A 9,257-nucleotide genomic window follows, 5' to 3' on the forward strand; every position below is an offset into this window, starting at 1 on the left:
AGGCATCTGATGCTGAGAATAACATTAGAGGGTGGATTCTGTCTATGTATCTGTGTCTGTATTTGTATCTCTATAGCTCTATGTTCATACACACTCATACACATTCATAAACTTTCAAATATTATCGGTCACCCATATGCACATGCAAACATCCACTCACAAGATATTCATTCTCCTAGCCCTTTATGACCTAGAGATATTTTGAATCAGTCTATATCCCATTCCAGAGTCCATAAAACTATTCTGGACACTTCTGAAGAAAAGACTTTCTCCTTATAACTACCTTCAGGTCTAAGTTTTCTTCATCTAAGATATAGCAATTTCAACATTTCTCACCTCATGGCACACATAAGCGAATTCCTAAAATTCTCTGGCATACCAAAAATATATTAATTTATTTTCTGATCTGAGAAAAAAAATTGTATCATTTTGATGCATTCACATCTGATGGCTATTGTTCTGTTGGCTGTTGTCATTTTGTTATTTGACAATCTAAGGGAAAAGAAGTGAGTGCCCCTGACTAAATAGTCAGGTACTGCATGTTTTAAAAATTCTTGTGGCACAGTGGTTGAAAATCGCTGATCTGGTCATTGGGTTAGTGTTTTTTGTGATCTTGCCCCCCAAACATGGAGGAAACACCTGCCCCAGACTGAATCAACCTTAGTGTTTAGTTTAATGCCCTAACAATGTTCAAATACAAATAAAAAAAATTAAAAAACAAAACAAAACAAGAAGCCTTGTGTATCTCTTGTGTCCATGTAGGAACAAAGCAATGACAACCAGACAATACTGCTGAATCCCAAACACTCCAGTTCTGAAAGTCTTCCTTCTCCTTCACTTGGGGTCAGGGGATCCCTTGCACAGGGTCCTCCCCCCCACACGTGCTCCAGGCCTCACCCTCTCAGTTTTTCTTCTCCTTTCTGCTTCCTCATCCATGGGCTCATCCTCCTCTTCTGTATAAGAGCCTGGGGAGATGAATTGTCTTTCTACCATGCCAGGCAATGCCAGTTTTCTCTCTACTTCCTCTGCAGGGAAATGTTATAGGAAAAGAACTCAAAATACACAAAAGAACTCAGTTGAAAAATGGCTGTTTATACATCAGATGCACCTCTCCTGGAAAACAGCTATGAATTTGAAAATGCATCCCCTTTTTTAGCATAGATGGATAGTTCACTTATAGGGGTCCATGGGAGTTACAGGATGTTTTCCAGGCATTTTCCCTCCATAATTCTGCTGGCCCTTACAGCACTGTTGAGAGTAATTTGTACCATTTCTTTTAAAGTTGAGGAACCTGAGAAGGAGAAAAGTGAGGTGATTTTCACCAGATCACGGAGGTAGTAGTAGCAGGACCTGGATGCCATTCCAGGTGTATCTCACTTCCCATCCAGGCTTTTAACTGTGATGGTGCAGACACACACATGCACACAAATGCACACACGGGATCATCCAGGGTGGCTGGGGACACAAGCGAGGCAGTCAGAGCTTCTGTGAGTCTTAGTTCTAGGCAGCCCATCAGGGACACAAGACAGAAGGGTTTGGGAGGTTAGACTCCAAGAAGGAGCTGTGAGAGCCAGGTAGCTATGAGGGAGAACGAGGTCTTCATGTTGGGGATGTCCTGAGCCCCCATGGCGGGAGGCAGGGAGGAGGTGCTAGTCATCACCTGTCACAGGACCAGGTGGGTGGCAGGAGGCAGTCCTCTCATGCCCAGGCCCTGTCTCACCTGTTGGGGGCAGGGACCAAGCCCAGCATAAAAGGGCACCTGGGCTAGAGCACCTCCATCCACTCCATCCTGAGGTGGTGACAGACCCTGTGCTGCTTGTGTACCTGGTAAGTGTCCACTGGGAATGGAGTAGGGCCTTCCACAGAGGGGAGCTCAGAACAAAGGGGGAGGGCAGGCTAGCCCTGTGAGCCTGGGGTTTATATTATTAGAGAGAGACCAGACCTTGAAGGGTGGAGCCAGGAACCAGGAGAAGGCAGGAAGGCTGCAGGAGCAACAGATTGTAGTGAAGGCTCCATGTGCTCTGAGGGGGCCAGCTGGTCTGCAACTGTGTGAGATACTCCCAGAATGAGGAAGGAGACCACCCGGGTGCTCTGGTGTCCCAAAGAGGTTTCAGAAAGGCCTTAACCTTAAGATGCCACTGTATCCTCTGGAAGGTATGATTTGGGGCAGCAACTACCAAAACAAGCAGCAGATCAGAGACAATGGGGCCATTGTCGCACACATGGGTATAGGACAGGGCCTGACAATGCATTTTAAATCTCTGGGTTTGCAAAAACACAAGAAGTCGAATAATCTTTTGGCCAAGCTACTGGTCAAGAGGTGGTGTATCTGAGGAGATCAGCACACCCCACCCCCATGAGAGAGGGGCCTATCAGCTTCCTGTGGAGTGAATGAGCCAGCCAGGAAATGGCCAAGGTCTCTTCCCACTCTGTTCTTCCAAGTGTCTAAAATTTGAAACTATATACAATGATATTCCACAGGACGTTTTCTGTCATGAAAGGACATATTTCAGTTCTAAGTTAGTCTCTGTAGAGCAATTGCAGTAGTTGGATGGGAGAAGTGAAAAAAGTGGTTTTTCAATTTATTAACACCATTTGGTCTCAATTTTCCAACTGATAAAGCAGATGATGATCCCTTCTTCCTTTAAAAGTTTTGTCTGAGGGGTGAAGGAGATACTGTGAGGTGTCAGAAATGATAAAAGTGGAAGGGATTTGATTTCTCAGAGTCATCTAAAGCAGGGTTTTGAAGTGTATCTAGTAGCAATGATGCAGAAAGGATAGGTAGGGTAGGGGTGGCCTCAGCCATGGAGCTGACCTGCTGTCTGTCTCTCCCTCAGCTCCTGAAGTTCCCACCAAGATGTCCTGCCAGCAGAACCAGCAGCAGTGCCAGCCCCCTCCCAAGTGCACCCCCCAAGTGCCCTCCCAAGTGCCCCACCCCCAAAATGCCCCCCCCCCAAAGTGTCCCCCCCAAGTGCCCTCCAGTCTCTTCCTGCTGCAGTGTCAGCTCTGGGTGTGGGAGCTGCTGCAGCTCTGGAGGTGGTGGCTGCTGTGGCCACAGCTCTGGGGGGTGGTGGCTGCTGCCTGAGCCACCACAAGCCCCCGCAGGTCCCTTTCACCTCAGACACAGGAGGTCTGACTGCTGCAGCCAGCCCTCTGGGGGCTCCAGCTGCTGTGAAGAGAGCTCCAGCTGCTGTGGAGGGAGCTCCAGCTGCTGTGGAGGGGGCAGTGGTCAGTCCTCTGGAGGCTGCTGCTGAAGTGGACCCTGAGCCAAGAAGAGCAGAGTTCATTGGGGGCTGCAAATTGCCAAGGATATCATCTTTCCCCTCCCAGCTTACTTCAGAGTCTGAAAGGTGGTAGAGGAGACTCTGGACTTGTGGAAACAGTGTCCTCCTTGGCCTCCAGAAACTCCAGTCCTCCCCTGAATCCCCATTCCCTGGCCTTGGACTCCATCTCTGTGCTAACCTCGCATCCCCATAAGCCTCTTTCTATCTGGACCTCTTACAACATGCTTTCTGACTGATGTAAAACAATAAAAGAAGGAATCTGCTCAGTGATTTGTTCTAGAAGGACCTTTTTCTTTGGGGGTTGCCATTGTTCTCTTCTACCCTGTCCTCTGTAGGTGGTAGCCTTGGACTTCAGAGGCACAGGGGCACTCTGGCCTTAATTGGGGCCCTTGGGCATGAGTGTGTGGAAGAGACTAAAGCTCCCAACTCTGTTTTGTACTGTTCATGGGGGCCAAGCAGTGCTATACAAGCCTCAAATTGGAAGTCCTAGGTTTCTGGTCACTTTCAGGGCCCCTCCCCACTCCTGGGTCTTCCTCTCACTCTGTGTCCACATCCTATTACAGCTGACCTACCCCCCTGTACACTCTGTTCCTTCTGCACACACACACACTCATGCTCATGAGAAAGATAGAAAAAATAAATAAATAAATAAAACAAAACGTCTTTGACAATACATATTTTCTACCCACCCCTCTGTAACCAGTGTAGTTCCAGGCAGCTTAGGCTGTAAAATTTGCTCTTGTACTGAACTCTCTGAAAACCCTGCCTATTCCTCCCTTTTCCAGCTCTGATAAATTCTTTATACTTTTTTTCCCAACATATACTTCCCATTTCTCATTTATGAACTTGTCACTCTACTTCTGTCAAACTGAGTTTCTACTGACTACAGCACATTCTTCCTAAGCACTACCTGGGAGACCTGGCAGAAAGTGGTCCTAACTTAATTTCTATGGTCAGCATTCATACTGCTGCATGAAACCGCTGCCCTGCCACAATGAACAATTCATCTTTATTTACATATAGCTGAGACCTGTACATCCTGATGACCTTTTATGTGGGGTAGCAGAATTTACTATCTATAACTCAGCATCCAGAATATTTTGTCTTCAGTAAGGGGTATTTTCTATTATTATTTTATGAGTACTGTTTGTGCTACAGCTATTTTGGTCCCCTTTCTTGCTCTCTCCTCAATCTCATGTTCACTTCAATTTCTTCTTTGTCATCTGGACATTTTGCAGTTCTATGCCTGCCTGAAGGCCCACCTTGAATCTCAGCCTTCTGTGTAGCCTTATCTATCTAGCCATCTAAGTGTTTCCTCACAGATGTTACATAATCTGTTTATAACCCTCATGTTGAGCAAACTTCGCTTGTAGGATAAAATAAAAGTATACCTTTTTATTATATACTACTATTCTTAAATTTTTACTCAGTACAATGGTCTTCTGATTCCTAGATAGACACTTGGGAACACCTAGTGACTTTATGGCTCTTTCCAAGTAATAGAAAGCAATTTGTCATTTTAAATCAGAAATCGGGTCTCATTTTGGAAACCAGAATATTTGGCCTGAGAAACAGTCACAATACCACTTGTTTGATGGCCTAATTGTCAGTGTGGTGGGCTGGCCAGTTACAGCGAGAGAAAGGGAACCTGGTCTCTACCTTGTTTTCTGCCTGATATTTGTCTCTCTTCTAGTTTTCTGAATGTATTTTTCTGACCCTGGCATGACGATTAGGGGAAGGGGGTACAGTCTCACAAGCGTGCACAATTTTCTACTGATATTGGGTACAATTGTGTAACAGAAGGAATCAAGTTTCTAACAACTCCTCTGGTGTGCATGTCAGAGTCTTCTTTTCCCCTGTGACATGATTGCCTCTTGTCCCAGGGTGGATCACTCCAAGTCAGGCCTGGTTTCAGAATCCTCTGTCAGACCAGGGGCAAATCAGCTCCAGGCCACTTGTTCTTTGGAGTGTGACTCATATCCGGGCACAGAATGCATTCCTACCTCATTGGAACCCACATTTACAGAGGAACCTAGAAACCACCTTAGGTGACAAAGCTGGTTAGATTTCCATCCCGCTCCCTGAGGCAAGGGTTGGGTCCTACTTCTCCACATCCCCCACATCTGGGAGGCATCTAGCAGGAAAGAATAAGGAGAACAGAATCCCAGGATCTTTTCCTAGGAAATTCCCTTAATTCCCTGTGTTTTCCAGGAATCTGGGTTGTTTTCCCCATCCACCACAGGTCCCAGAAGTTGTCTTTCAGCCTGTAACACTCACACAATGAATCCGCAAACCTTGAGGCTGGTGCAAATCAGGTAACTAACTGAATGTAATAGAAGTTACCTAAGGATTTAAAATGTGTAAAGCAGGTGTCAATCAATCATCATTGTAAAAAGATGGTCCTTTAAGATCTAGAGTTAGGGTGTTTTGTTAATTAAAAAGAAAATGTAAACCCTAACTTAATATCACATGCCAAGATTAATTTCATGGATAGAAGCAGTTCCATAATTGAGTAGAATAAAAAAATAGTGTAACTGTAAAAAGAATTGGCGATCATAAAGAAAAATAGATATATACATATAAAATGAGATAAAATGAAAAGACAAATTTTGAAAATGTTTTAATATATAAAGTATTTATTAATATATAAAATATGATGGGCTAATATCTTATTTTATATGCATGTATAAGATTTACCTGTGTTTAACTTTAAATGATGTATTGTATACAAATACCTGCTGAGAATAATGGTATAATGAACATCCCAGTATATACCCTCTACTCAAATTAAGAAATAAAATGTTGTAAATATAATCATAACCACCTCTTCATTATCTCTTTTATTCCAAGGTGTTTACTATTATATATTTCTTATTTTTTCTTTATGTGGTGTTTATATTCTTTATTGTATTTATTTATTTTTTAACTCATAATTTACTTAGGATTAATTTTAAAATATCTTTCATTTGTACTTAAATATTTATATTTAAGTATTTAATTTATTTATATTTAACTGTATTTTATTGATACTTTATTTAGGTATTGGTGAAAACATATTTTAAATTTGTTAAAGTGAAAATATACCCCACATCTTTGCTATATTTTTCTGATATAGCTCACTTTATTTTATTTCATGTCATTTTACATATTTTCACTACTGTATATTATTTTGATGTGAGTATACTCACACTGTACTATGCATTCACCTGCAGCTGGATAGTGACTTATTTCCAGTTTGTACTGTATAAATAATGACATTCTCACACACACTTCCTCTGTATCCATAACAGACTCAGGAGTGGAATTGGTGGGCGGGCCTTTGAGGACGTCTGTGTTTACCCTGACTATATTGCCAAACTGCTCCTCAAAGTTGTTGTGCAAATGCATACTCCCACCAGAGAGAATGGGAATTTCTGTTATTTAACTTTGATGCCAACTATAAATACAGTCAGGATTTTTAATCCTTGATACTATGAAATTTTATCCCATTGTGGCTTTGTCTTGTTTTTCTCTGAGTCCTTGCATCATCAAAAAACTTTTTATGAACTTACTGGTTACTTAGGATTTCTCTTCTGGGAATCAATGCTTCATATCTTTTGCTGATTTTTTCCTTCATTGTTTTCTTCTCAGTGGTTTGTAGGGTTCTTTATTTTACATCCAATTTTGTTGCCAATAATATCTGTTACAAATATCTTCTCATAATATGTGTTGTAGTTTTTTTACTATTTGTGATGTTGTTTGATGAAAGTGTATTTAATTTTAGTGTAACCAAGCTCATTATTTTTTGTTTGTTTATGTTGCATTTGTCTGTGATGTCCACACATTTGTATTACTTAGGAAATCCTTCCCCACCAATGGCCCATAAAGTTATTCTACTAAATGACATTTGAAATGTTTAATAATTGTTTAATGTTTGGTTTCCAACTTCGGTCTTGCATCATGGAATTGATATTTGTGTATGGTATGAGATAGCAGTATTTGTTTATTGCCCAAATGGAGTAACAGTTGGCACAGCATCCTTCATTGAATTGCTTCCCCCTACCCTACTATTCTGTAATCCTGCCTCTGACGCACCTCAAGTGCTTATATGTGTGTGAATTTATTTCTACTTCTTATTCCCTGTTCCATCATTCTTTCATGAATAGCCCACACTATTAATGTCAACTACTTTATATCCCTGTGTATTTTGTGAGACAAGTCCCATGTTTTGTTCTTCTTCATGATTATACCGTGTATTCTTGGCCTTATGTTGTTTAATGTTTAAGTCATAGACTCAGGTTGTTCTGTTAAAATCCTTGTTGTAATTTTATTGGGATTACATGAAATCCAGAGATTGACTTGAAAAAAACTGACATCTTTAAAGCAATGTTTTTATCCTTAGCTGTGACATTATCTTTCCAGATATTATGGTAGGCTTTAATGTCTTTCAATAGAGTTTTCTAATCTTCCTCATTTGTACATCTTTTGAGACGTTTAACCTTAGAAAGATATGTTTTTGTTGCAAAAATATGGTTATTTTTTAATTAATTTTTGGTTGCTGTTTTTAATGATTTTATTTATTTATTTTTAAGCAGGGTGGAAGGGAGGTAGAAAGAGAGGGAGAGAAGCATCAATGTGTGGTTTCTTCTCATGTGTCCCATACTGGGGGCATTACCCCTCAACCCAGGCATGTGCCCTTACTGGGAATCAAGCTGGCAATCCTTCAGATCACACTCCAGCACTTAATCCACTGAGACATACCAGCCAGAGCTGATTGTTGTTTTATATGTGTCTTATAATATAGCAGCTTCACTGAATAAATAATAGAATAGCTCCAGTCAATAGAAATAATTTTATGTGTAAATGTAGAACCACAAACATTTAAAATAAATATCATAGTTACCATGCTTGCATTTTCAAATTTGCATACTTTTGTGATAATATCCACAGAATAAAAGCTCCAAAATTGAAATGGCTTGGTTAAAATGTATGTACATTGCACATTTTACTCATCAGTAAATATAATCTGAATAAATGGGTGTACAATTTGTCTTTCACAGAGGAAAAAGACAATACCTATGTACATTCTAGCCACAGTGTCTTTCCACTTCCACACTGACATCAGTTTATAAAACTAAAAATATTTTACCCATTTGATATGAATGTGCATATTTGAGAAGGTAAAATAAAAGTCTTTTTCTAGTTTTTCATGTATTTATTGGTCATATATAAAACTAATATTTTTGTATTGCCTGTCTATTTTCTTATTTCTGTTGGGATTTTTCTTATTATTTTGTTGTGTATAAACTGTTTTAATCTTACTCCTAGAGTATGTGTAGTAATTTTTCTCTCAATTGGTCATTTCCCTTTCAAATTTGTTTAATTGTTGCTCTTTTCCATATGAATAGCTTTATTTGGAAGTGGATTAACACATTTTTTTTGTTTTATGTCACTGTTTTGTGGATTACTAGGCATAATAAATAATGAAATGTGCTTTCCTTATTTTTTAAAGACTATTGTTTAATGACATACATTACAAAAAAAGAATGTGATGAGTATAAACAAAATCCTTGAACATATTTAGTGCTGGTTCTGCAGAACAGAAGTACAATAACACTTAGTATGAAGCTCGGGGTGATTCTAAAAATATTGAACACTTTAAAGGAAGTGTTAAACACAAACTAGATTATAGACAGATAAATCAAAATAAACCAGGAAAGAAATGATCACAGTTATTTCTATAACTTTCCAATGTGGGGCAGATGCATGGTTTTGATTTGCCTTGTCTTTCTACTCTAGATCCCAGTCATGTTTTCTCCCTATCCGTCCCTGATAACAGAAGACCTAGAAAGCCAATCATTTGCCTAATGAAAATTTTCTTATTGAATTGAACTCCAGTCACTGAGTTCACACAGTCAAGGCAAGCAAACCAATCCTGTGTGGATTCAAATGTGTTTCCAACTTAGCACCCAGAGCTAAATCAGGTTGATTGGT

This window comes from Phyllostomus hastatus, unplaced genomic scaffold (genome assembly GCF_019186645.2).
Source record: "Phyllostomus hastatus isolate PE091 unplaced genomic scaffold, TTU_PhHast_1.1 phas_scaffold_216, whole genome shotgun sequence".
Lineage (NCBI taxonomy): Eukaryota > Metazoa > Chordata > Mammalia > Chiroptera > Phyllostomidae > Phyllostomus > Phyllostomus hastatus.